The 7150-nt window shown below is 49.6% G+C and overlaps 1 long non-coding RNA gene and 1 pseudogene across 1 annotated transcript; both read left to right on the top strand.

The window, feature by feature from the left end:
• Positions 1-699: 699 nt before the first annotated feature.
• Positions 700-7150, top strand: part of LOC136493442 (probable metal-nicotianamine transporter YSL9) — a 29729-nt pseudogene continuing 23278 nt past the window's right edge.
• On the top strand, positions 2681-6460 carry LOC136491237 (uncharacterized). The gene is made up of 3 exons (XR_010767971.1): positions 2681-3654; positions 3764-3958; positions 5928-6460. It is a non-coding gene; the product is annotated as an uncharacterized lncRNA (long non-coding RNA).

Here is a 7150-nt window from a genome sequence, read left to right as displayed (position 1 = left end):
GGTATGAGTATCCTATTAATCCTATTAAGCCCTGGGCTGGGGTGTTACATCCGCCCTCCCACCACTCGAGCAATATGGCAATCTGGGCAAGGGATCAATGGGAAACTGCTGAGCTCACCAATGGGATCGAGACCGACCAAGGCAATGTGGGTGCTCGGGCCACCGTGAAGCCTGCTCCTCATCCATCCACCTCTAGATGACTCCGAGTAATAATCCATCGAGAAAGCTGGGAGAGGAAGGCAGCGGTGGTGTTGGATGGCGGCAGCGGTGGTGGAGAGCTACGGCGAGAGCTGGGAGATGAAGAGCGAGCAAATAGGCAGAGCGAGGTGACTCAGTGTGGCCCGGCTGGGTTAGCAGCAGAGGGCAGGGGCAGCCGCGGTCATTTGCCACCCCATGCTGCCTCGGATCTAACCTGGACTGACACGCTGGCGTGCCATGAGTGCAAAAGTGACAATTCTGTATCTCTTCTCTCTGTTACGTGCCAAATTCGTATTCTAGCCGTTGAAGTGAGATCTTAGGAGGTTTGTTATAATGGTAAAAAGTTAAATCTCTCACGACCAACAGGCCAAGAACTCACTGACATGCGAGGCTTCTCTTTTTATTTCACCAACACCCTCACAAATCCCCACGGGCACAAATCTGACGCTGCGAAAATCTTTCTGCCATGAAGCAGGAGCGGCGGAGGCGGCAACACGAGGAGCAACACCGACACCATAGGCCGTCGCCGCCGCCGCACCTCGAGCTAGCGATGGCGCACGCATGGGACATCGGGGGCCACAAGGATGTAGTGGAGGCGACCGTCTGCCTGGACGGCGAAGCGCGCGGCGCGGGGCGCGTGCCGCCGTGGCGGGACTAGCTGACAACACGTGGGATGGTGGTGAGCCTCGCCGTCGGCGCCATGTATAGTGTGATTGTCATGAAGCTGGGCCTCACCACGGGGCTCGTCCCCACGCTCAACGTCTCCGCTGCGCTCATCGCCTTCGTCATCCTCCGCGGGTGGACGTAGGCGCTCGCCCGCTTTAGCATCGCCATGCGCCCGTTCACCCGCCAGGAGAACACCGTCGTCCAGACCTGCGCCGTCGCATGCTACAGCATCTCCACTGGAGGTAAGAGACGTGCGGAGTTTTGTGATTGAATCTTCCGTTCTTGTCTATGGTGACCTCGGATTGATGATTTTGCCGCAGGTCGGTTTGGCTCCTTCTTGCTTGGGCTGAACAAGAGGACCTACGAGATGGCTGGGGAGGAGACAGAAGGTAATGTGTCGAGAAGCTACAAGGAGCCCGGCATTGGCTGGATGACCGGCTTCCTCTTCGCCGTAAGCTTCGTCGGGATTGTTGCATTGATACCTCTAAGGAAGGTCGGTAAACTGAGCTCTCCTATTTATTCCCAAGAAGTCAAGAACTGCGACATTACCTTTCTATACTTCTACCCCAATCTTGTTTCGTTCCCCATTATTGCCGTCAAAATGTTATCCTCCGGTAATCTCCTACAACTACTATTTTTCCATGCGACTCTTTTTGGTCATCTTCGCTCTGCCTCCCCCGCGATACCCGCCTCCCGTCTGCGCAAATCGCTAATACTCTGCAATCACCGCCCCCACCCACCGTGCGTTCGATCCACGCCGACGCCAGCTCTCGCCCGCCGCCACCGCTCCGCATCCACCTCCTCTTCCTCTCCCCTAGCCGTAGCACGCACGGATGCCGCGCCGAGCCGTCTCGCCGTCGCCGCCTCCACGCGTCCGATCCGCCTCTCCCGTAGCAACGCACGCCGACGCTCCCTCTCTCTCCCTGCCCTCGCGCCGCCGCTCCATCACTGCGCTCGCCCACGCCATCGCACTCCATGGCTGCCCTACCCCGACGAGGCTAGGGTTTTCCGGCCACCACCCCTCGAGGCAGCGCTGCCGTCGCTGGTAGCCACGGCGCCGCCGAGGCCGCGAAGCCGCCGCTCCACCCTCGCCGGCTCCGATTCGCGACGCGCGCTACACCTCCATCTACCCCACTCCGGTGGCTCGACCCTGTGCTGCGCTACCACAGGGGCACCGGCAAGGGCAAACCCTAGCGGCACGGTTGAGGCCTCCGGCGCGACCAGGTCCTCCTCTACTCCTCTCTCCCCATACGTCGCGCAGAGGAGGTACACACGAGCCCCGACATGTGGAGGCGCCGCGGAAGAGGCCAAACAGCCCGGCGTGCGACCCCGGTAGTGTGCAGCATCGGCGGCAAGGAGCACGCGAAGCCGGCGTGCAGCCCAGACGGCTCGGTAGCGCGCGGACCCGGCGGTGCGGAAGCTGCGGCCCTAGCACGCGAGCTTCCCCAGGCGGCCACGATACGCGCGGACGTGGACCCCGCGGGCGGGAGGTGGAGCGGCCGGTCCATGGTGCTTCGGCGAGGCTCCCGCGTGCTACCCCGGTTCGTTATCTTTCTCCTTGGCGGCGTCGCTTGCTCTCGCTCGCTTCCCCCGGCGCGCACGCACGCTCCTCCGCGCGGTGGACCCAAACATCCTCTTTTTGGATTATTTACATATTTACATATTTACCATCATTATGATATGAGTGGTATAAAAAGTATCATATTAATAACTCATGTATCAGTGACACAGTGTAAGATGTCATCCATAATAATAATAAATATGTAAATGCCCCCTCTTTTCCCTGGCGCTCGCGCGCACGCTCCCCCGCGCGGTGAAACCGGACGTCCACTAGGCTCCAATCACGCTCTCTGAGTCTCTGCCCTCGCGAGATGCTGCCTCCAATCGCGCTCCTTCCGAGGATCACATGACCGGTCGTGCTCACACCGCCGCCTCCGCACGCCAGGTGCTCAAGTCTTGGTCGGGCCTTCGCTGGCGACGAGCACCCAACAGGTATGATCACCCCTTCTCTTCCCTTTGTGCTGTGCGAAACCAAGCATCCGAACCCTGGCCCCATGCCCTATCGCGCTCACGCCGCCGCCCTCCGCCATCCCGCATCCCGGCACCGTTGCTGCTTCGCGCCGCCGGCGCACGCCAGGTGCTCAGGTCTTGGTCGGGCCCTTCGCCGGCGACGGCCACCCAACAGATATGAACCCTGGCTGTTTGTATTCGAATCTGATCTGATTACAAGTGTATAAATGTATTATGCCTACTAACTTTGACCCCTTTCAAAGGTTCCGAGGCGTACATGTGCACGCCCAATGTCCTTTACTGGATCTGAGTCTGCTGTTCTGTGTGCTTTGATATACTTTGCTCTGAATGTGTCCTAGCCCTTGTGCTTCCCATCCTCCCAACCTTGGCGTGCTTTGATCTGCTTTGCCCATGCGGTCAGGCCAACGGTATCTTTGCTGCTGCTGCTGCCAATCTACTGTTTCTCTGTTAGTGTTTGTGAGGAGGTTACTAATTGGGGATTTGGGGAGTAATTATTGTGCCCCTGGCCTCTGATTATAGTTGCTGCAGAGTTGCACGACTTTGTGAATGAAGACTTGGCAAAGTTGTATCCTGATCTAAAGAAGTATGTTAACATTTCAGTAATTGAAGCAGGAGGTCAATATCAAAATTATCGTTTAGTTAATTTGTTACTACCACTGATTTGATACTACAACTGATTCCTCGATGCAACAGTGGCGCTGCGCTTTCCTATACTCCCTCCTCGCTGCGACATTGGAGAGGCAACAGCAAAAGATCCAGGTTTGGCCTCACTCCCTTATGTTCAGAATGTTTTGGAATTCTGCAAATGAGAAATGACCAATGATAGGATTGAATGTTTGAACAATGCATGTTACTTTGCTGCCTGCAGTCAGCTTGTTCTTTATTGTCTCTGTGGGACATGCTAAATTGGTGGAATCCCCAGACGAGTTCTCGGCACAGGGAATATAATCACGATTGATCAAACATAAATTAAAAATCAACCTCACCGTAACAGCTATTAGAAATACAGCCCACCAGCCACCGGTAACCAGAAGTCCAGAACTGGTTTTGCATGCACAAACAGGTGAGGAAGGTTCTGTATTGCCTTGTGAAACTTGTGCAGTGGTGTACATGGTTCTGTATTTCTTTCATTTCACTGTCTTATCTTAGAGAATGCATTGAGCAGCAGTTCAGTAACTAACGGGCCTCAGGTTCACTCATGTGAAATCATCGTCAAGGTAGCACATAAATTTCCTAAAAAATGGCCCAATATCCTTATGTGTTTCCAGACATTATCCTTTTTGCCAATCTTTCAGAAACCCACCTACTACAGTCGACCAGGGATTTTCACTTATGTCTTTAATAGCTAAAGGGAGGATGAAAATAGTTACTTGAATATCCACATGGACGATGAAATTCACTGCAATTTGTATGTCTGGTGTTTTCCTTATATGTTACTGGTGATGGCACACTAAAGAGAACTACTTACTTTCATTTTTCAATTCTCCAGTCAGAGCATTTCCTATTGATCTTTTTAAATGGTACAGTTTTGTTAGTTGCTTGTCTTGCCATTTGTTTCGGAACCAAGTCTGCTGGTCTGACATGAATATGAATTTTATGATTTTAAAAATGAGTAAAATATATTCAAAACATTACAGTAGCTTTCATTCTAAAAAACCAAGGATCGTTATTATTTTCCTCACATGTTAGCTGGTCTGAAGGGCGGGCTTGGTGCAAGAGGTAGAGTCTTACCGCCTGTGACCGGAAGGTCCCGGGTTCGAGTCGTGGTCTCCTCGCATTGCACTGGCGACGGTAAGGCTTGCCACTAACACCCTTCCCCAGACCCCGCACAGAGCGGGAGCTCTCTGCACTGGGTACGCCCTTTTTTTTTACATGTTAGCTGGTCTACTCTTTGTGTTCAATGCATGCTATCAGACCAGCCTTTTATGGGGATTCCCATTATTTTAACATTGGAGATTAAATAATGCATTGTAGGTTATTCATAATATTTGCATTGTAGGTGACAACAATCTGCAAGCTTAAATTGCATCATAGCGCGTCAACTGTTGGTGGACTTCAGTTCATAATCCTAGGAAACTCATGTTTGACCATGTCAATTGCAGAGAGCAGCTTCTCTTATGGTCTTACTTTCTGAAACATAAAAATAGTTGTACCACTCTAGATGATCTGAGTAGATAAAAGTGAACTCAGTTTGATTTGAAGCATGAAAGGAATTTAGAGTTTTTGGATGGGTATTTCCTTGAATCACTGGAGATGCTTTATTGCTTGCTTGAGCCAGTCCTTCCATTGTGCAGTGTTTGCAAGAATTCAAACAGGATTCATAGGTAATAGGTTTGATTGCCAGAGTTTGAAGCCTGTTTAGCTTCACCAGTCCACTATTCAGAGTGTGTGTCAAATGGTTTCAGACTTTCAGAGTTCGTGAGGCTGAATCACTGTCACAGGGACTCCACGAGGTCTTTTCCCTGAGTGCTGATGTTAACTGCATGCTTGTTGTAGTGCTGCTTGTGTTTGGTGTTTCTTGCACTGCATCTACATTCATTCTGATAGGTGATAGCGGTCAGTCTTCAGAACTGCTGATACTGTCTTTGACTTCATGACTTGGAGCATTTGTCAGTCTGCGTTCAGAGTAGTTCATATCCACGTCGCGCCTGTTTAGTTTCCTCACCAATATATTGCTCGTCCAGCATTGCTCTTTGCCCTCAAAATGGTAGTATTTTAAAAAAAAACGATGCTGCATTGTGGTGCAAGACTGCTTAGCTATGAAATGTACTATAGATGTTGTTCTCTGCAGTATAAAAGGCTGCTGTTCTCTGCAATAAATTTACAAGTTCTTAGCAGTATCTTTTTCCTGCCTTTTTTTTTAGAATGAAACCACACTTCATTTTACTACTTCTCTGGTGCACAGAGCCTAATGAGGCTGCCTCTGTTTAGAGCCCAAGAAGGTCATCTGCGGGGCTGCGTCTTCTGCAGTAGGCTTCTGTTTATCTTTTGTACATAGCATTTCTTGCTTCTGAATTGGTCGTGTTAAGCAGGGACAAGGATTGATGGTTCCACAGGACTGGCCGATGAGCTGGAACTTCAGCGCTGCATCATAACTGATGAGAGCGTCAGCAGCAGCATCAGGGTCATGTTTCAGTTTTAGCTGCCTAGAAATGCTACCTGCCAGTTTCAAGTATATTGATGTAATAATATGAAAATGCCTGTTCGCAAAAAAAAAAAAAAAAAAATGAAAATGCCTATTTGTACCTGCTAGCTAGCCATACATTTTCTGCTTTTTTTTTTCTTAGTTCATTGGTGAAGAATGTTTCAAAGAGGAATACAATGTAGCTTTTCATTATAACTTGAGGATCTTACCACCTTCTCTAATTGAATGTTTGTTGGGCAAGAACTTTTCTTTTGTCTATGGATTTATTGATGTATGAAGGGAATTCCTATAGATTCTTAATTCTTGCAAGCCTACAATAATATCTTAAACACGTTATAGGCAAAATATAGTAAAATAGTGTCGCAGCGAACATGGCTATTATGAATGAATTTGCTTGCTTTGATTTCAAAGAAAAACTTAAATTATATGCTTTAAAGGGAGGTGTATCCAGTGCAGAGAGCTCCTGCTCCGTGCGGGGTCTAGGAAAGGGTGTTAGTGGCAAGTCTTACCCTCGCCTGTGCAATGCGAGGAGACCGCGACTCGAATCCGGGACCTTTCGGTCACAGGCGGTAAGACTCTGCTATTTGCACCAGGCCCGTCCTTCTTAAATTATATGCTTTATTTATCATTAATTGTATATGCTCCACTAACACTTCTGTAATGATGACGATTGGCTATAAACATGTGGAGGAAGGGAAGGAGCATCACTGGTGGCTACTCGCTGGAGGGTGGGGAGGGGAGTGGGGAAGTCGGCAAGGAGCAGCGCTGCCAATCGGCGATAAGGGGAGCAGGGGAGGCGAGTGGTGGTGCAGAAGTGCAGGCGACACTAGGAAATGTGTAATGTATATTTCATATCAAAACTTGAGTAATATTTTAATTGTCTATCCTTTACTAAAACTCGTGTAATATTAATATTCTGAACTCTTTTTTTCAGTAATAGTAAACACACATTGGTACATATATTGTCGTGGTATTATTTTTTTCTGTTGCAACGCACGGGCATTCATAACTATTACACGTGTATGTTCTCAAAACCATGAGTTTTATCGACTTTCCCCACTTTTCTCATGTGCCAATGTGGGATCACCCGAAATAGCACATGCATAATTA

This window comes from Miscanthus floridulus, chromosome 11, assembly GCF_019320115.1.
Source record: "Miscanthus floridulus cultivar M001 chromosome 11, ASM1932011v1, whole genome shotgun sequence".
NCBI lineage: Eukaryota > Viridiplantae > Streptophyta > Magnoliopsida > Poales > Poaceae > Miscanthus > Miscanthus floridulus.
Note: the sequence above shows the minus strand (reverse complement) of the source record. Positions and strands in the feature narration are given on the sequence as shown.